The sequence below is a fragment of the Budorcas taxicolor genome, chromosome 11 (assembly GCF_023091745.1).
Source record: "Budorcas taxicolor isolate Tak-1 chromosome 11, Takin1.1, whole genome shotgun sequence".
Taxonomy (NCBI): domain Eukaryota; kingdom Metazoa; phylum Chordata; class Mammalia; order Artiodactyla; family Bovidae; genus Budorcas; species Budorcas taxicolor.
Window position 1 is genome coordinate 32719828 of NC_068920.1, and position 21696 is coordinate 32741523.

The window sequence follows — 21696 nt, forward strand, 5'->3', positions numbered from 1 at the left end:
TCTGAAGGAGATCAACCCTGGGATTTCTTTGGAAGGAATGATGCTAAAGCTGAAACTCCAGTACTCTGGCCACCTCATGCAAAGAGTTGACTCATTGGAAAAGACTTTGATGCTGGGAGGGACTGGGGGCAGGAGGAGAAGGGGACGACAGAGGATGAGATGGCTGGATGGCATCACTGACTTGATGGACATGAGTCTGAGTGAACTTCGGGAGATGGTGATGGACAGGGAGGCCTGGCGTGCTGCGATTCATGGGGTCTCAGAGAGTTGGACACGACTGAGCGACTGAACTGAGCTGAACTGACCCTCTCCTCCCTGCTGTGCTGATCGTAGCTGTAGGAGCCCAGCTCTTCATTACTGGGCTGATTGGCTGCTCTGCCACCTTCCAGGAAAGCTGCTGTAGACCTGCCACATTTGTCGTCATCCTACTCTTAGGTTTTGGTCACAGAAGTTGTTGTAGTGGTTTGGGGATACATTTACAGAGCGAAGGAGAAAAATGAGGTTGATCGCAGCATTTGGAAAATATAGAAGACCTACAGTGGAACCAACCCTGTTCTGCTAGCTGGGATATTATGTTCCGAGACAGCTGTCCTGTTGTCGCATTCACAACTCTTCTCACTGGGAAAATACAAACTGGTTCAAAGAAACCAAAAATCAGAGTGACCCTCTTAGCTATTGCAAGGAGACCGCCAGCAGCTGCCATGGCAGTCTGGTCCACCCCTCTGACCTCCATGCCAAGGGGTATGAGGCTACTAGAAATTGTGAAGAAGCCGCAGGAAATCATGAGGCATGTTGTCTATGTGGCTACTGGGCGGGCTCTGTACCTGCATCCTGTTGTGCAGAAGCAGAGAGCCTGCTTACAAGCTCCTCATCACCGGCGGAACCTATGCACATAGAAAACTCATCTGAGCTTTTTAGTCTTGTTCTGATTTGGAAGGTGAATCAAGCAAGTCCATTGCTATTGGCCTCCTGAGTTCATTTAGTTAAAGCACAGGTACATACACAGGTGTTGAACAGAGGAGCTTAGCTCTTCCTGTGTCCACCTTCCTACCTACCCACCTATGGCTTTTCCTCTGTTCTAGCAGATTCTCCATGTCAGTGAGTGTGTAAGCACGCCGGTAAATGTTCTAATCTCAGAACTGTTTGCGAGTTGCTTAGTGTGGTAGAATTAAAGGCAGATGTGGGCCTGCTTCTGTCACTGCCAAGCTGTAAGGGAACTGCTGACGAAGTATCACAGGGTCCTTTCAGTCTTCACAGGGGAGCACTTTTGGACAGAGGTTTTTGACAGGAGAGGGAGGCAATCAGCTGTCTGGTAAAAGTTATTATTATACCAGATGGTGCCCCTCATCAGTGTCCTTTAAAAAATATATACTACAGTCCGTTAACTAGCTCAGTGGCTATCTTACAAAATGGCTAAAATAGATTTTAGAATCATATGGTATGTGTCTCGGTTCATCTTCAAAATCAGACTGATCTTTGAAACTAGCGGTTTTTAAGCAAAGCTGGCTTTATGTGTGTGTCTCCTCAGTCACTCAGTTGTGTCCAATTCTTTGTGATCCCATGGACTGTAGCCCACCAGGCTTCTCTGCCCATAGGATTTTCCCAGCAAGAAGTGGGTTGCCATTTCCTCCTCCAGGAGACCTTCCTGACCCAGGCATTGAACTGTTTCCTGTGTCTCTTGCATTGGCAGGTGGATTGTTTACTACTGAGCCACCCGGGAAGCCCAAGGAGTATAATGTATGCTGCTGCTGCTGCTAAGTCGCTTCAGTCGTGTCCGACTCTGTGCGACCCCATAGACAGGAGCCCACCAGGCTCCCCCGTCCCTGGGATTCTCCAGGCAAGAACACTGGAGTGGGGTGCCATTTCCTTCTCCAATGCATGAAAGTGAAAAGTAAAAGCGAAGTCGCTCAGTTGTGTCTGACTCTTAGCAATCCCATCGACTGCAGCCTACCAGGCTCCTCCATCCATGGGATTTTCCAGGCAAGAGTACTGGAGTGGGGTGCCATTGCCTTCTCCGCTGTTGTTTAAAAACAATTGTTGTGAGTTAGAAATAATGTACCCATGTAGACTAGCAAAATATTATGTAAATGTGATCTCAGTTGTAACTAGAAAAATCTAATTCAATAAACTCTGTATTACTCTCAAAAAAAAAAAAAATAGCTTTGCTGTTGTTATTTGGCCACCCTAGATGGCTTGTTGGATTTTAATTCCCCAACCAGGGATTGAACCCAGGCCCTCAGCAGTGAGAGCTCGAATAGCTAACCACTGGATAGCCAGGGAATTCTCAGCTTTGTTGTTATTACTACCTTTGGAACAAACCCTATTTCAACAAAAATAATGTTATTAAAACTTACTTCAGGGGTAACATTTTCTTATACTGGGAAACTAATCAAATATCTGAATTATATGAAGAGCACATTTATCACTGTTCTCTATGAGTACAGAAAAATGTTATCAAGTTTTTATTCATATATGAAATAAATGTACTTTTCCAATTACAGGTGTGGTATAAAGTTAGAAAACTTTCTAAGCACAGTTTTCTATCGAACAGGTATTTTATAAACAGTTTTGCTGTACTACTATATTTTTAAAATTATACATTTAAATATTAAATCTAGCAATGCTTGAGAGAATGAAAAGACAAGCCATAGGCTAGGAGAAAAAACCTACAAAATACATAACTGACAAAGCACTGTTATCCAAAATATACAAAGAACTTAAAGTTCAACAATAAGAAAAAACTTGGTTAAAAAATGGGCCAATGACCTTAACTGATACTTTATGAAAGAAGACATATGGATGGCAGAACAGGACATGAAAAGATGCTCCACACCACATGTCATCAGCAAAGTGCAAATTAAAAGAACAGAAGAGTACTGCAACATACCTATTTGGACAGCCAAAAAGCAGATGTGGAAACACCAAATGCGAATAAAATACGGAGAATAAAGAAATCTCATTCATTGCTGATGGGAATGCAAAATGATACAGTCACTTTGGAAGAGAGTTTCGCGGTTTCTTACAAAACTAAACATACGCTTATACAATCCACTAATTGTGCTTCCTGCTATTTATAAAGAGGAGGCAAAACCATACACACACGGAAACCACACCCAGGTGTCAATTTTTCTATCCTGAGCTGATTTAGCATAAAAGAACAGCCAGATTTGTGATTTATAGACTTTCCTTTTTGTTTGTAATTTAAGAACTGAAGACTGGCATTCACTTTTTGTTGATATTCTCTAAGCTTCACTGTACACACACAGCTTCTGTCAGATAGAATTGCCCATAATTAGCTGAAAGTTGAACTACTCAAACTAAGATTTCAAGTTAACATTATATCTTTTTCTTTTTCTTTTTTTTTGCAGGGGTCGGGGCATACCGCAGCATGTGGAACTTCCCCAACGAGGGATGGAACCCATGCCCCCTGCAGTGGGAGCACAGAGTCTTAACCACTGGACCACAAGGCAGTTCAAAGTTAACATTATATCTGACCAGAAAGTAGAGTGAATCATTTACTTTAAAAATAAAATACATGAAAATTACAAGGACTTTGTCAATCTAACATACGATCTCAAAAGGCAATGGCTCAATTAGGAACCACTCAGCCACTGTCAAAATATGTTTCTCAAAATGATATTTTTTACACAGGTTTATTGAGGTAGCACTTATATACAACAAAGAACTGCACATATGTAAATAAATACGATGATACACAAACACCTATGATACCATTACGCAATGGTGGGGGGAAGAAATGGAGGCCATTGTGGGCAGGGGTGGGTCAGCCTCCCCACTTTCTCACATTACACTATAGGAACACAGACACATTCAGACACCTCTATGAAAAGAGAAGTCTAGGTTCTGAAGTCATAGAGCGAGGGCGTGAACACGACTTTCTTCACTCAGTTCCACACAAGCCATCAGTTTCACACTATAGAAGAAAATAATCAAGAATAAATTCAGGTCAGTCATCATAGGTGGGGACATTCTGAACAAATTTCCACTACTCAAAATGTTCAAATCCAGACATCCCCATAACCCAACCCCTCTCCCACTTCAGGCCCTCTAGAGTCTCACCTTTAGGAGTCATGAGAGATACATTAGGGTCTCAGATACTGTCTTCTCCTGGGATAGAACAGAACTTGGTCAGAGCCAACAGGAGTTAAGACTAAAGGAGACGATACAGGGTGGGTGAACCCCCACAGGGGGTTCCCATCTACACTATCTCAAGGGTCTCAGGGTTCACCCATACACACACCTGTCCATACTTACTTGCAGTCTGAGCATAGCTCCCTCCATCTCCATCTGTGGGTAAAAGACATCACGTGAGAGGCCTGGGGGGAGGCAGAGCCATGAGGTTCTATAGGAATCCCTTAGTCCTGAATCCCAGGGAAGTTTCCAGAACCGTGAATGCAGATCCAGGGCAGGATTGAGAAACATGAGGAAAGAAGGTTTATGGGAACTGTACCAATCCCCTTTCCGGATGTCTATACTTAGCTGCTAGAAATCAGATCCCCATTAGGGGAATCATCAAAGTGAGAATGTAATCCTCTTTTACACACATGCCTTTCAAAAGAGTGTTAGAGGGCTTCCCTGGTGGCTCAGTGATAAAAAATTCGCCTTGCTGATGCAAGAGACACAGATTCGATCCCTGGTCCAGGAAGATTCCATATGCTGTGAAGCAACCGAGTCTGAGCCACAACTCTTGAGCCTGTGCTCTGGAACCTGGGAGCTGCAACTACTGAGCCCACACGCCCTCGAGCCAGAGCTCCACAACAGAAGAAGCCATGCAGTGAGAAGCCCGCACACGGCTCCCGGCTCACTGCAACTAGAGAGAAGCCTGCGCGGTAACAAAGACCCAACGCAGCCATAAGTAAATAAATACAGTTACTTTCAAAAAAGAGTGTTAGAAACAGGACCTCAGACTGGGTAAGCACATGTATGTAGATGGTGTCTCCCAGCACTAAGGCAAGAGACTGGACATTTTCTGTCTTGAAACCCCCTGGGGGCACAAGAAAACTCAGATTTCACTCCTCTCCCTACCTGAGCATTTCTTCCTCCAGAGCACAGCTCCAGCCACCACTGCCAACACGAGGAGAACCAGGCCAACAATGATGCCCACGGTGAGGAAGAGGGTCTGAGGAGGTTCTGTGGAGGAGAGGGAAGAGCCCTGACCTCAGGCTTGAGCCCTGACCTTGCAGAACTGAGTCCTGGAGGGCTCCTGCTTTATCTGAGAGGAAGCTCCATTCCGACCCCCGCCTTACCCCATCTCAGGGTGAGGGGCTCTTGAAGCCCCTCATGCTGCACATGGCATGTGTATCTCTGCTCCTCTCCAGAAAGCACAACCAGGGCCGCCCACTTCTGGAAGGTTCCATCCCCTGAAGGCCTGGTCTCCACAACCTCCATGTCCTGGGTCTGGTCCTCCCCATCACGCTGCCAGGTCAGTGAGATCTCTGCCCGGTAGAAGCCCAGGGCCTAGCATCTCAGGGTGACCTCATGGTCAGAGATGGGATGTCGGGTCACATGGGTCTTCGGAGGAACTGAGGAGAAAGGTGAGAAAATTTAGGAACTTTGTATTAACTCTAACAGCCCACATGAGGGGGCACTTCTGTGACCATTCTGAGAATGGAGGGAATAAACGGTGTGAGAGGTGAGCATGCAAAAGACATGAGCCTGGACCCCAGGATATGGGAAAACTTCTTATGCTTTGAGAAGTTCCAGAAACAGGATAAGACAGTCCAGGGTAGGAGGCTCCAGGTCTCTGAGTGAGACAATACAGACTTCTGGTCCTGACCTAGGTGAGACCGAGTTGACTCAAAAAATCTGGAGTCATGTGGCCAGTGAAGAAGTCATGAGGCAGAGAAAAAGGTGAGAGAATAAAGCACTAAGACTTAGGCCAAAGTCAAAGAAATCTGCTAATAAATTATTTCAGAGACCTCCACATCCAGAGAGACGTAATCCTTTAATTGTCCTGAAAAGGACATTTGGTTTTTAAGCAGCCTCACAGAACACAGTGAAAACAAGATGCAAAGAATACCTGTTAAGTAAATGAATGTAACAACGTATTTAAACCTGAGAGTGTCACTGCTTTAGAATTCTTTACATCTTCTTTTCCACACCTCTTGTTTCTCCAGCCCTTCTGTTTCTCACATCCCTCTTCCCCCTTAGTCTCCACCAACTTCTAGTCCCTGAACTGTCGCACAAGAGCCACCACCTCACCTGCCACCCATAGACTATTCTCTCTACAGTGGTCAAGAGTGTCATTTCAGACACTGAGTAAGAATCTGTAAGCCTTACTTTAAGGATCCAAGTGGTGGGGGAGAGGGGGAGGAATTCTAGTGTCAAGCCTATGCTTCTCCCCTTAAGGTTGGGCTAGTTGGAGGTACAGCCCCAACCTGAGGTGAGATCTGGGAGGCCCCGTGGCCCCTGGTACCCGCGCGCAGCAGCGTCTCCTTCCCCTTCTCCAGGTATTTGCGGAGCCAGTCCACGCACTCGGTCTCCAGGTATGCCCGGTACCGTTCCGCTGCTCCCTCCACCTCCCACTTGCGCCGGATGATCTGAGCCACCGTGCCCGCCGCGGACCAGGAGCGCATGTCCTCGTTCAGCGTGATGTAATCCGCGCCGTCGTAGGCGAAGTGCTCGTACCCTCGGATGATACGGCCCGACATCGCAGCCAGCCAGCCAAAGGAAGCTGTGCGATTCTGCCCCGCCCCCGCGGTTAGCACCGCCCACTTAGCCCCGCCCAGCGCTCAATTTAGCTTCCCTCCCGCTCCAGACTCCCGGGCGGTGATTGCTCAGAGCCCGTTTTTCTCCTAGATTGAAAACGCAATCCCTGTGAATCCTAGTTCCTAGTGGGCTCTTCCCAGACCGAAGAGAGGTCGGAGGATCTCCTGACCTCGGGCGAAACCTCGGACCAGGGAACTCAGGGGGACCCCGGCTCATCGCAGGAGAATGCGGGGCTCGAGACTCACCCAACTCGCTGTGGTTGTGGTTGCCAACAATGACCTGCAGGTTCGCCCGCGAAGCCTGCGAATGTTCTCTGGCTATGTTGGTTTGCCGGTCCCAGTACTCCGGCCCCTCCTGCTCCATCCACGGCGCCCGCGGCTCCCCCCTCGGATTCGCGGTGTCGCTGTTGTATCTTACGAACTGAGTGTCGTCCAAGTAACCAACAGATTGATAAAGGTCTCTCCCGAGGCCAGGACGCGATACCAAAATATGGAAGTACCTCAAGGAGTGGACCCCTGGGACCGGGAGGGGCTGCCACCCGGGCCGACGCTCCTTCAGGCGCGGGTCCCCATGTCCGAGGTGAATGTGACCTGTAGGGAATAAGGGGACGAGGGGGCGTGCGAGACGGAAGAGGGCCGGTGGGAGACTAGAGTGGTGAAATGAGAGGGCTGGAGGCTCGGGAGGGTCAGGACGGGACGGGGACGAGGTAGTGGGTCTGGTCTCGGGGCCATAGAAACGCGTCTTCCTCGGCTGTCCTTCGCCCCAGACAGGCGGTCCCCTGGCTTCTCCTGCAGAGGCTATTTCGTCTGGACCCCGCACTCACCCGCCCAGGTCTCGGTCAGGGCCAGGGACCCCGAGAGCAGCAGGAGTAGGGTTCGCGGCTCGGTGACCCACATGCTTGGGATTGGGGGCGAATATGAGTTCGAACTAGTCTGAGAACTTCATAACAGGGAACCGTGGTGGCGCTGATTGGCTTCCCTAGAAGCCAATAGACCGAGACCTGGAGCAGGTCATAGATGTCCAGGAAGAAGGACCCGACACAGCTTGAGAGAGAAGTGAAACTGCGGGGAGGGAGATGGGGAATCCTCAGTGCTTAGCTTCCATGTCCCAGACGCCAACCCCCGCCCCTAGAACCTGAGACCTTGAGCGCCACACCCAGGGCACCTGGGACTTTGTGCCCCGGCCCTCTCCTCGAGGCTGCACCGAGAGCCTTTTGTCAGACAGTCTCCCTGGCGCTGGCACTGTTTGAGAAAACCAAGGAGAAATCCCCAGGCTGGGCTCAGCCCCTTTGTCTTCCCTTCCCCAGTTACCTCTCCCTGACTTGCATCCCTATTCACTCATCCCTCGGGCACTCTCCTAGGAAAAACAAACTTCCAAGGAATAGGGTGCCAGAGAGCAACCTGGTCTTAGGAAAGCTGGTGAAGAAACAATGGTATGCTCATTAAACTGGGGGCAGTTGTGTATGTAGAGATTCCTATAGAGACCAGCTTCCTGTTTGCTTGTTAACCATAATCCTGATGTCCCCTGAATGACTGAGCATCTAATCTGTAAAAGTAATGATTTTACCCTTCCCGTGTGAAGGTGTCTAAACACCTCTGCAATAACCAAAGTTCATAACTTCACTTTCCCAAACTGTGGCTCCAGGCTTTGATACTTTAAAATTACCTTTATTCCATAGCCCCGAGTTTTCCTGTCAGAGTCTCAGCATACGGTCAATACAGAAAAGCACATAGAAGCGCAGTTTCTTCCTGCAGAAGGCCTGTGCCTACGCAATAATTTACCACAGTGACTAGGTGATGACAGGAGAGGCTAAACCATTGAAAGAAGATTTTTTACTAATTACACTTTCAGAGAGGAGGGGGCATGGCATACCACAGAGGGCCACAGGGGGAAGCACCAAGGTTGACCAGAAGGTGAAGAAGAGGGAGCAAGCATGGCTCAGAACTTTCATGGCGTTTTCCTCAGGGCTGAGGGAAAGCAAAGGAGGGCTGGAGAAACATCTTAGGATTGGCTGGTTTGAATAAGGTCATTGGCAGGTTCTGGGAGACAGGGCCTGTCTCTAGGTGCCTGGTACCTAGCCCTGGATAATGAGAGCAGAGGAATATTGCTTCCTGGAATGTAAGACCTGATAGAAGTGTGTATATATGTGTGTTCGCGCTCAGTCATGTCCAACTCTTTGCTCCTGGGCAAGCCCTTTGCTGTCTCTAAGAATTGGTCAGCTCTAGAGCACAAGTCTCTCCCCAGTTATCTAGATCACAAATGGCAGAGCATCAAGAATACAGAAAATAAGAAATATTATTAACACATTATATTTCAACCAGAGTGTACAAACTTTAATCCTCTCAAAGTTGCAAGTGTTCAGCACAATCAAAGTGCCCTTCACGAACACTCCTGTGTCATCTGTTTGTGATCCACACCTAAGTGATGTGCACATTTTATTGGGCACTTGGTATTATTTTCTTTAACCTGACTGACATAAGGAGACATTTGGTTTTTAGGCTGCCTCACAGAACAGAGCAAATACAAGATGCAAAGAATACCTGTTAAGCAAATCAATGTAACATCATATTTCACCCTGAGAGTGTCACTGCTTTAGAATGCTTTACATCTGCTTCTTCTCCACACCTCTTGCTTCTCTAGCCCTTCTCTCTGTCTCTCATCCCTCAGGCCCTCTTCTCCCCTTAGTCACCACCAACTTCTCATCCCTGAGTTGTGGCACAAGAGCCACCACCTCACCTGCCACCCATGGACTGTTCCCCCCACAGTGGTCAGGAGTGTCATTTCAGACATTTTTTAATATTCCAGTGGCTCCATCTCACTCTTGGAAAGCTTCTAGAATGTAAGGCACATGAGCACAGGGGCTTTGTGTTAAAGCTGTTTTGGTTAATCTGTACCTCCAGCATGTAAAGCTATGTTTGATACATAGTGAGCACTAGATTAATCATTGTTGAACAAATGAAATAAACAAACCGGATTGTATTAAAGTCTGATGGCATCATATACAAATCAGAAAATTTTTTAAAGTAGAAAAATTAGGAAATATTTTATGTTGTTCAACTAGTATATGTGAGAGTTCATAAATTCATTCCAGTGGAGAAAATGTTTTATATGTTGCACAATTAAGCCTGTGCATTAGTTTTCTATTGCTGCATAAAATGTTACCTGAAATGTAGTGGGCTCTAACAAGAGCCATTTTAATGCTCACAGTTCTGTGGATCAGAAGTCCAGGTGCGGTATGGAGAAGGTCTCTGTTCAGCATTTCATGAAGTTGTGTTTGCAACTAGAGCTTAAGGTCCTCCTCCAAGCTCATGCAGAACTCTTTGCAGAATTTTACTTCTTATAGTCATAGCACTGAGGTCCCCATTTCCTTTCTTGAGGTCGGTAGAATGCTGCTTTCAGCACCTCTGGCCACCAGCATGCCTTGCTATGCGGGCCCCTCCATTTCAAGCCCTCCCTCACACTGAATCCCTTTCACTCTTTGTTCAGTAATAACCTAGTCTGGTTAAGAGTTCACTTAATTAGGTCTGGATTACCCATGATCATCCCCTGTTGTAAACTCAACTGATATGAACCTTAATTACATACGAAAAATCCCTTCACAGTGCCACTTGCATTAATTGTAAGGTCGGACCCCGGGGGCCATGATGGGCCACCCCTCCTCTCCCTCCCGCTGGCGAAAAAGTCCCTAACGGAGGATCCGCCCAGATCCCAGGGACCAATGACAGCACACTCCGCCAGCTAAAGCCGCCCCGCCCCAGCCGCATAGAGAAATCTATCAGCTCGTGACGCTGCGAACCAGCAGCCTATCCAAACCTCCATCCGCTAGCCCAGCCATCCCTCGCAACGTGCATATATAAATAAACTTCCAATGCGTCCGGGCACGCGGATTTCCTCGACCTGCCCCGTTCCGGTCCAGGAACCCCGCCCGGGAGCGCTTTGCCATTAAAGCCCGTTAACCATTTTTTGGTGTACCTGGTCGTCTTTTACCTAACATTAGTGGGAGAAGGTGAATAACCAGCAGCTGGTTATCGCTGGCTGTCTTAGAATCTGCCTAATATAGCCTTGTTCTTCCTTTCTGGTTATCGCTGGCTGTTTTAGAATCTGCCTAATATAGCCTTGTTCTTCTTTTGGGTTTAATTGGGTTACAGTTGGTAATGGAAATTCAAATAAATAAAATTTTGTAAATAGTAATAGCATGCTTTCTGTCCACTTAACCATGGGGATTCTTCTTAAATCTTAAAACTAAATGGTATGTTTAATAAAAGTGTTAGTCGCTCAGTTGTGTCCAACTCTTTGTGACCCCACAGATTATAGCCCACCAGTCTCCTCTGTCCATGAAATTCTCCAAGGAAGAATACTGGAGTGGGTTGCCATTTCCTTCTCCAGGGGATCTTCCTGACCCAGGGATCGAACCCAGGTCTCCTGAATTGCAGGCAAATTCTCTACCATCTGATACACCAGGGAAGCCCTATGTTTAACATCCTATTAATTTACAACAGATCAAAAATAAAATGCAATAATCTGTTGGGAGCCACGTTAGGCATTACTGACAAAATGGAGCCACGGCCCTAAACCTCCTCCCTTTGTTCCGTAGGCATGGACCCGGAATGAAGGAGTTAGGTTTGTGATTCTGACTTGTTTTTTCCTTTCCTCGGCTGAGTTGACTGAAGAGAATATTAAGGTGCTTATTGTTTTTGAGAGGAGCATGAGAAGGCAGAAAGCCTTCTGCAGCTGTGCTCAAAAAATAATTTATAAAGTTAATCATCGACAATGTTCAAGGACTTTTACAAAAGAGTATTCCAGGGTGAGCACAGAGGCTACAGCTTGAGGCCATGGGAGGGATTGCTGTCTGAAGCCTATTTGTGAGGAAAGTGTTTGCAGCAAAGGAGTTTGCTGAATTTAGGGCTTAGGAATAATTAAAATAGTTAGAAGCTAAGGATTTAAGGGATGCTGTAATGTTAGCATATTCTACTATAGCTTATAGAGATTAGGGACTTTAGAGATATTTATAGCTAGAAGCCCTTTCTTAGAAATAGTGAGCTTAGGATACTAGGGGCAAACAGGACTTAGAAAGATAAGAATTAAACTGAGGAATGTAGTATGCGGCCCAGATATTAGCATAGTTACAGTGTATTCACAAGGGCACATAAGAAAAAGTAGATAAGAGAATCACTGAGGAAGGAACTCCTTTTGAGGGGCAACAATGATTTTTGGAGAAAAATAAATTGCGGGAGGCGCTCCGCAGAAAGAGAGAGGCAGTGGAACTTCCCTCAGCGAAGCCCAGGGGTCCCGAAGAGAGGTGAGCCTGCTTTCTGCCAATCCAGCCCCTCGACCAGCGAGAGGTAATCCGACACCGCAAGGGGTCCGCTTTACTGCCACAAACTCTTGGTTTATATAGGCAAGCAAGGGGGGGGGGGGGGGGTGTGAGGGACTTTCACCAATCACGTTAAAGGTCAAATCTTAATATGCCATAGTTGTACCAATCACGTTAAAGGTCAAATTGTAATATGCCATAGTTGCACCAGTCACGTTAAAGGTCAAGTCGTCAGGCGCCTTCATTGTAACAGGAGTCTATCTCATGCTGTCAATGTGCAGGGAAATCAAGAGAGCCAATCAAAAGTTTTGACAAACAACTTAGGACGCGCCCTCATCTCCTCCGCCAGGCGCCATCTTAGCTCTAAACCCCAAAGCTAGCCCTTCTTTTTTCAAGGTTTCCTATTTAGGGCTCCACAATAAATCTGGGTCAATGGGAACTAAAAATATCAAACCTCTGTGAAAGGTCAGGGCAAGGTCGGGCGTGTTGAGGCATGCCGGGGCATGCCCGGGCATGTCGGGGCATGCCCCGGCAGAGAGCCGCAGAGAAGCCCCGGAGGCAGGCCGACAACCAAGCCGTCCAATCAGGAGCCAACACGGAGCCCTTGGACACCAATCACTGCTGAGCCCGCGTTTTCTTCCTTGTATGGGAGCCCGGCCAGGGCTATAAAACTCTTCCCCACCCCTCATACCTCGCAGACTCCCTTTGCTTCGCAGACCCCCTTCGCTTCCTTGCTCACCCGCCCCCGGGAGTTCTGCCCAAGAGCGACTGCCCAATAAAGGCCCTGATCAACGGTCCATAGGGGTGGCTCTTTCTTCCCGTGGCATTTCTTACACTTTGACCTAATGATTTTGTAAAAGTATAAAAGAGAATCATAAGCTTGAAATAAACAAGCAGTCCAAGAAAACTGAGAGGTTGCCTCAGTTTCTCGCAGACACTGCTCACCCCTTCAGGTTGAATCCCTGGCTGCTGGAGCTGGACTCCGGCAATAATCCATTATTTTCTTTGGATGCTGTAATAACTGTGTATAGCTGTAAAAGTGAGAATTCTAAAAAACAAATAATTATTATGTTTCACAGTTTTCCAGAATCAGAATTGCAGGAGGGGTTTACTTGAATTCTGGTTAGGGCCTCTGGTTAGTTGCGATGAAGCTGTCAGCCAAGGCTGCATCATCCAAAGGTTTAACTGGGGCAAGAAATTCACATTAAACATGGTCACCCATATGGCTGTTGGAAGAGGCCCCATTTCCCTCCTGGATGGTCCTGGGAGGCCTCAGTTCCAAGCCATACCAACTTTCCTTAAAGCAGCTAATGACTAGGTAGCTATCTTCCCCCAGAGCAAGTGATCTGAGAGAGGGCAGCCACGATGGAAGCTGCATTGTGTTTGATGTCATAGGCCCAGAGTCACACACCACTACGTAAGCTTGCCCTCTCAGTTACAAGAGAATCATTGGGACTTCCCTGGTTGTCCAGTGGCAAAGACTCCATGCTCCTAATGCAAGGCACCCAGGTTGGAACCTTGGTCAGGAAACTAGATCCCACATGCTGCAACTGAGACCTGGTGCAGCCAAACAAATAAATTTTAAGTGAATCACTAAGTCGAACCCAAACCCAAGAGCAGAAAATGAAGCTCCACTTCTGGAAGGGAGGAATATAAGAGAATTTACCCACACGTTAAAATCAAAATTAAATATTCTTTCAGGATTTTAAAAATCAAATGCTTCCGTTAGTCAATTATTCTTGAGTGCTTCAAACTTCTTTTTGGAACATAATAATAAAAGTTTGCAGGTCTTCCCTGTAGCTCAAACAATAAAGAATAGGCCTGCAATGCAGGAGACCAGGGTTCAAACCCTGGGTTGGGAAGTTCCTCTGGAGAAGGGAATGGCAATGCACTCCAGTATTCTTGCCTGAAGAACCCCATGGACAGAGGAGCCTGGTGGATTACAGTCCGTGAAATCAAAAAGAATCAGACACAACTGAGTGACCAACACTATTACTACTAATAAAAGTTTGAGACAGGGAAGTGAGATACCCCAAGGTCTCTAAGATTTCCCTGCAAATTCTATACACTGAAAACATATAGTAGCTATATGCAAATGATTATGTAGCTATGGACAATCGAGTTCAGTTCAGTTCAGCCATTCAGTCATGTCCGACTCTTTGTGACCCCATGAACCACAGCATGCCAGGCCTCCCTGTCCATCACCAACTCCCAGAGTCTACCCAAACCCATGTCCATCGAGTCTGTGATGCCATCCAACTATCTCATCCTCTGTCGTCCCCTTTTCCTCCTGCCCTCAATCTTTCCCAGCATCAGGGTCTTTTCAAATGAGTCAGCTCTTTGCATGAGGTTGCCAAAGTATTGGAGTTTCAGCTTCAACATCAGTCCTTCCAATGAACACCCGGGACTGATCTCCTTTAGGATGGACTGGTTGGATCTCCTTGCAGTCCAAGGGACAATTCTGATCTAGGTAAAACTTTGTTCCTAGATCAAAATTAGCCATTCCTGTCTAATGAGTCACATCAAAACTGTTGTCATGATACTAAGCTTGGAATGGGAGGGAGACTGAAGTAAGAGATTCTTATTTTTCTTTCCTTTCAATTGAAGAATAATTGCTTTACAGTATTTTGTGGGGTTTTTTTGTCATACATCAACAAGAATTAGCCATAGGTACACCCATGTCCCACCCTCCTAAACTTTCCTCCCATCTCCCTCCCATGAGATTATTTTTCTAGTTAAAATGAAATCCCATCAGGTAATATTATCAAAGATGGTATTCCTTTATATTTTACCAGCTTAATTCACACTGAGAAAAATGCACTTTTTGGTTCCATAAATGTACTGAAGCCAGGTGAATGTGAAGTTAATGTAAGTGATGTGTCTAAGCCATCACAAGACCTTAAGCATCAGATTAAACATTGTGTAGCAGAAAACTGACAGAGATGCCAATGAACAAAAGAGACCTAGACAAAGATATTTCTATGGCATCCTGGATCCTCTCTCTCAAATACGGTTCACAACATTTGGCTATGGGTTAGTTCTACTGTGAGTAGGTCTTACTAAGGATCCTTGGAATAAACTTTGGTATGTAATTTTCCCTTTCATTGAAAAAAAAATTAATCTGGAATGGTTCACAAACTCCAGTTTCAAAAATATCAGTTTAAGGAGTTCTGATACTCCTCGGGACCCACCTCTGAGATAAGATGTGAAGCTAAGGAGACTTGGCTGATGGTTCAGTGGTTAAAACTCCATGCTTCCACCACAGCAACTACGGGTTTGATCCCTAGTTGGGGCACGAAGATCCTGCATGCCCTGCAGTGCAGCCAAAAAAAAAAAAAAATAATCAGAGACTAAGAAGCTACCGTGAGCCACTTCTCAATCCCATCTCCCATATATAACCTCTATCCTGAAATTTGTGTTTACTGTTCCTTTGAGTTTCTTTAATGATTTTACAGTAAGTGCATATACCCCCAAACCAGATGAATGTTATTTAGTTTGGCCTGTTTTTGACCTTCCTGTTCAGTGAACACATACAGCTTATATTCTTCTGTGACTCAGTGTTATGGGTAGGTGAGTTATCTGATAACTGATAGAAAGATTCACTCATTTTACTGCTGGAAAAGCTTTACAGTTTGTGATTGTACCACAGTTATTTTCCTTTGGATGAACATACGGTGTTTCAATTTTTGTCATAAACATTAGTGTACATGTCTCCTGGGTGCCACAGGCAAGCAGCCCCTCGGAGTGAATGATCAGGAGTTGGGTTATATGATATATGTACTGTAACCATTCTAGATAAGGCTAATTTGATTTCCAAAGTTCTACTATCAATTTAAATTTTCACTAGGGCTGTGTAAGTGTTCATGTTGTTTGTGTGGTTGTTCCAGAGGAAGCTGTTTTCAGCAGAAAGACAGAAAGCAAGAGGTAAAACCCACTTCCTGTGTTGAAACTCACTTCTGGTGCAGATCACCCTGGCATATTTTTCTGACTCTAACAAAAACTTCATTTCTTCTAGTTTTATTCCGTATATCTGGCATTGTACTTTTAAATTTTATTTTTATTGAAGTAGAGTTGAATTGCATGTGGTGTTAACTGAAAAAGAATGTGTCGGCGCTCCCCGGGTGGTTCAGTGGTAAAGAATCCTCTTGCAGGAGACAGGGGTTTAATCCCTGGTCTGGGAAGATCGCACATGTGGAGCAACTAAGCCCGTGCACCGCAACTGTTGAGCCTGTTCTCCAGAGCCCAGGAACCGCAACTACTGAGCCCACGTGCCACAACTACTGAAGCGTGAGCGCCCTAGGGCCTGTGCCCCACAGCAAGAGAAGCCATCGAGATGAGAAACCTGTGCACCGCAACTAGAGAATCACCCCCCCGATGACTGCACTAGAGAAAAGCCTGTGCAGCAATAAAGACTCAGCACAACCAATAAATAATTTTTTTAAAAAAAGAAGAAAAGGAATGTGTATATACATGGCATCACACTTTCAGCATATGGCTCCTGAGAATGCTTCCTTTTAGCACAACCATATAGCATTAATTTATATATTTGGAGTCCTCAAATTAAAAAGAAAGAAAGGAAGGAGGAAGAAAGCTGAGAAGGGGGAGAAGAAAGAGAAAAGTCCAAATTAGTAAAAGAGAGAACAAGAGGAGAGCAATTAGATATATATAGATAGCATTTTTTAAATGCAAGGAAATAGATTTAGACAATATCCATAGAATAATAAAGACTTAAGAGAGCTTTATTACTTAGCTTTATTGAACAGAAAATTATCCTAAAACTTAGTGTCTTAAAGCAACAAATATAACTCAGATACTAAAAAGACAAGCGAAATGAAGCAGATGTTGGTCAGAGAAGCTGGATAAAGAGAAAGGTTTTATAGGCTGAAATAAGTAATCGGTTATTGGTGCACAAATGAAAATGATCTTGCTAGTCCCTGTCCTCCAAGAAGCAGTTGCCAAGTTGAGACTGAACTCGCCAGTGTTTTATTAGGGGAAACACTTGTCAGAGAATGTGCTCCTGCTAAGTCACTTTAGTCGCATCCGACTCTGTGCGAGCCCATAGACGGCAGCCACCAGGCTCCGCCATCCCTGGGATTCTCCAGGCAAGAACACTGGAGTGGGTTGCCATTTCCTTCTCCAGTGCATTAAAGTGAAAAGTGAAAGTGAAGTAGCTCAGTTGTGTCTGACTCTTCGCGACCCCAGGGACTGCAGCCTACCAGTCTCCTCCGTTCATGGGATTTTCCAGGCAGGCAGAAAACACTGGGAGAGCCCCGCAGGACTAAGATGCAATCTGACCCCTAGAGGCGGACAGGAGAGGTTCACTGGACTATCCTAGACCCCTAGGCAATGGAAGTGAAGTTGAGCAAGGCCATAGAAGCGTCCCTGAGCCACAGATGGCCTTAGGAGGAGCCCTGTGTCTCCCGGAAATGAGCCTCCCTTAGGATCACTGTTGCGACCTGTCATTGTCTGGGAACAGCCCGTGGGAAGCAGGGTCTCTGTATAAATGCTGCCTTGAATCTCAGCGCACAGGAGCAGGGGCCCTTGTGCCTCACCTGGGGGCTGTGTCCTAAACCTTCCTACCTGAGGTGTCTGGACACTTGGAAATCAAACCCTTCTCAGACTGGGTCACCGCACCAATTCATAGTTTCATTGGGACAAGGGAGAAGCAGCGAGCACCCAGGTCTCTCACCTGAGTTCCCCGTGGAGTCCTCCTGCACCAGTTATGTAGCAGGAACTCCGTCTCTCCTGAGGACCAGACTCAATCCCTCCTGCGTAGAGAAGAGAGGACCCCTCCCCTCACCTGCTGGTCTTTGGCACATGGAATCCAAGCTTCCCGGGTGGCAGTCACAGGGTATGGTTCAATGGGGCCCTTGTCGTGTCCCCTTGTAAGAGTGCCACCTTTGCGGAACTGAGGCCTCCTACCCTGCAAAACCCAGAGTTGTGTAGCCAGAACGTGTCACAGTTTCAAGGATTTGTCCATGGACCACACTGAGGGCCACTATTCAGCCTACACATCTCATGTTGAAATCACCCGAGACCAAGGAGCTAGCATTGTCGGAGTCAGTGATCTTGAGTCAGGAGCTGTGAGAGAGGAGGAATGAGGGGAATGGCCTGGGTGTCCATGGGGAGGGCCCACAACGAGCAGCGTGGGGGCTCTGACCTGATGTCAGACCAGAGGATGTTAGGGAAGGGGGCGGGAGAAAGGTCTGCAGGGAGTCATAAGGAGAAGGACCCCACCCACACCCAGGTACAGGCGTATGAGGTCCATGGATGAGGAAACAGTATCAGAGGACTTCAGAGGGACTGTGTCCTCGGGAAGACCCAGGTTTCTGTCAGAGCTGTGAGGGGAAGGGAACATCCTGAAGGAGGACTTTGGAGAGTTTGCTGGTCAATGTCTGAGAACTCCAGGGGGTGCTGTGGAAACCCTCAGGAGCTGAGGAGGAGTGGGAGAGGAGACAGGAGAGAGGTGTGCCGAGCCTCTAACGCAGATGAGAAGCCAAACTAAGTGGGGCTTGTCATGACTAAGACAAACAGGGAAAGGGCATGAGGAGATTAGTCCTGCTGGGTCAAGGCAGCTGACAGGGAGATGAAGGTGGAGGGGATCAGGGGTGTGGGGCTCCCACTTGGGCTCTGGGGTGAAGAAGATGGTGGAGACAACAAGGGTTGAGGTGGCTGGGTCTTTGTTCCTGTGTGTGGACCCCTCTGGATCCCCTGACTCTGGGATGGATGGCCTGAAGGGGAGAAGTGGTCTTCGAGGATTACGTGAGTTCACTCTCACCCTGAGGGCTCAGGTCTGCCTTGACACCCGCTGTTGGAGGTGTGAGTTCTTGGGGAACCAGGGGTGAACCTGGCACAGGGGCCCCTCTTCTACCCTCATAAGGAGAACAGAAGGCCCAGGGCAACTGTGTCCCAAGTCCCAACTCCCAACTGTCCCAAGATGCTCATCACACTGTGGGATGTTATGTAGACATTAAGATGTTGCTCCCAAACAAGAGATGATTTATGTCAGAAAAGTGAGTGTCAAAAAGCTGCAAAAGAAATAGAAAAAAAAATGTGTCTACTTTTCAGTTTCATTTATTAGGGGCTGGAGAGAGAGAAGAGAAGGAAAATTCAGAGATAGCACAACCAAGCACTCCTCTCTCCAAATGAAAGACACGTGGAGGATAATTAAGAGAATTTTATATTACATTGACATTTTATAATGTTAGGGAATTACAGTTATTTTCAGTATGATAATAATATTATTTGAAGACAGTTTCCTTTTCAAGAGATGACACTGAAATAGCTAGGGGTGAGGGTCAGGATGTTGGCAAGTGATTTTCAAGAATTTCAGCAAAAATCATGGAAATACAATTTATTACATACACAAAGAAAATATGACAAAATATTAACATCACTATATCTAGGGTGGCTATTGTACTATGCTTTGAAACTTGAGATATCTTTGAAAAGTTTCACAATAAGTTGGAGAAAACGTGTAGAAATAATAATGCATGGGAAATGTCCACAACCTAATGTTGAATGAAAATTAGGCTTCAGGAGTGTGTGCATGTGAGAGTGTGTGAACGTGACAGTGTGGGTATGTGAGTGCATTCTGCGTGTGTGTGTGTCAGTGTGGGTGACCGTATGTGTGTGGCAGTGTGTGTCTGTGCATGTGCCAGGCTGCTTCTGCATTCACTCACTCACTCACTCATTCACTCACTCACTCACTCAGTCACTCACCCATTCATTCACTCACTCACTCATTCACTCACCCATTCATTCAGTCACCCATTCATTCAGTCACCCATTCACTCACTCACTCACCCAGTCACTCACCCATTCATTCAGTCAACAAGTATTTCTTTCTTTTTTTTTTTTCAACAAGTATTTCTAAAGCAACCACCAGGCACTGTTCAAGGAGATAGGAATGCAGCTGTGAACAATCAAAGTCTCTGTCCTTGTGCTCATAAAGCTTATGTTCTAGAGGAAGGAGAGAAAATAAACAATTAAATAATGACACTTGAACGTGTGCATTAGTGACCATGGTGTGAGGCTTCCCAGGTGACTCAGCGGTAAAGAATCCACCTGCCAATGCAGGAGGTGCAAGTTCAATCCCTGGGTCAGGAAGATCCCCTGGCAAAGAAAACAGCAATGCACTCCTTATTCTTGCCCGGAAAATCCCATGACAGAGGAGCCTGGCTGACTACAGTCCATGGGGTCACCGAGTCAGACATAACTTAGCGACAACAACTAGGGTTTAAATAAAATCAACTCAGGGCAGTGGGTAGAGGGAGGCTGGAGACCCAGATGTGGTGAGCCACACAGGGAGGGGCTCTCAGTAAGGACAATTGAAGAGAACGTCAGGAAGGGAAGTGCTGTCTGCGGGTCAAGTTCTCAGGCCAGAGAACAGCCTGGATGGCTCTGAGGTGTGAATACCCTGCGAGTGCTGGAGGGACCACACATGTGAGGCCTGAATCATGTTATAGGACCACAGCATGTGAACTGCAAGTAAATAGGAAAGAGTCTCATAAATGAGAAAGATTTTTTCTTTTATAGATTTTCTTTTCTTTATATTTTTCCTTATTTTTACGGAGAGGGATTTGTGTGTGTGTGTGTGTGTGTGTTTTGTGGTTTGTGGGATTTTAGTTCCCAGATCAGGGATTGAAAGTGGGCTGCTCTGCAGTGAAATTGCAGAGTCCTAACCACTGCACCGCCAAGGAATTCCCAAGAGGGATTTCTGTTTGATTTGTTTTGTTTTAAAATGTATTTATTTATTAATTGAAGGATAATTGCTTTATATAATAGTGTTGGTCTGCCAAACATCAACATGAATCAGCCATAGATATACACATATACCCTCCCCCAAGAGGAATTTTTAATGCAACATATTTTTCAAAAGTCTTTCAAGATATTCCAAAGGATTTGCAAGTGGAAAATTTTCCTCCCTCCCCAGATCCCTGGCACCTAGGTCCTCTGCCAGAGGTGAGCATTTTATCAATTTCTCACGTATTCTTCCTGAGAAAAAACTTATACAGGTATTGTTACTGTTGCTATATCAAGGAGTACTGAAAAGAAATAGAGTAGAAGAAAATACTTATTTTCCGTTTTCCCAGGCGTTGTCACCAAGAGGCAGAAGAGTCACAGGGTAGGGATGGTAACCTCAGAGTTAGCATAAGAACTCTATTCTCCTTCCGTCCCTGGACCACCCCTGACCCTGACACCAGTGGAGTCCAGAGCTGCTCAGAAGATGTTTCCACACTGGTACTCAGTCCTGAGGTCAGCCATCTCTGACTAATCTGGAGCCCAGACCCTTCCAGCCCATGCAGAGCAATGTGTTGGCGCCCCCGTGTGGCCACAGGGCTCAGGGCAGGAGACGTAGCTCTCTCCTATTCAGCCAGAACCCTCCCAGGGTCTCTGGCGGCTCCCAGAACCAGAATATGGCTTTAAACACAAGAGGGGGCCTCCATCCTCTATCAGTTTGGGGAGTATGAGGTGTTTCCCCAAATTCCACACTGACACACGTTTCCTTCCCACTGAGTCACCGTGGACTCTGCCTCAAAGCACAGTGCCTCCAGGCCATAACAACCAGTTTCCAGGTCCCAGATGGACCCCACAAGAAACACAGTTCCCTCAGTCTCCTGAGATGGGACCTAGGCCTCCTGAGTCCTTAT

General features: G+C 46.4%; 2 pseudogenes; one reads left to right on the forward strand and one right to left on the reverse strand.

Annotated features, from left to right (window-relative positions):
* Nucleotides 1-314: 314 nt before the first annotated feature.
* On the forward strand, nt 315-909 carry LOC128055598 (tetraspanin-3-like; annotated as a pseudogene).
* A 2846-nt stretch (nt 910-3755) lies between these two features.
* On the reverse strand, nt 3756-7625 carry LOC128055359 (BOLA class I histocompatibility antigen, alpha chain BL3-7-like; annotated as a pseudogene).
* Nucleotides 7626-21696: the final 14071 nt, after the last annotated feature.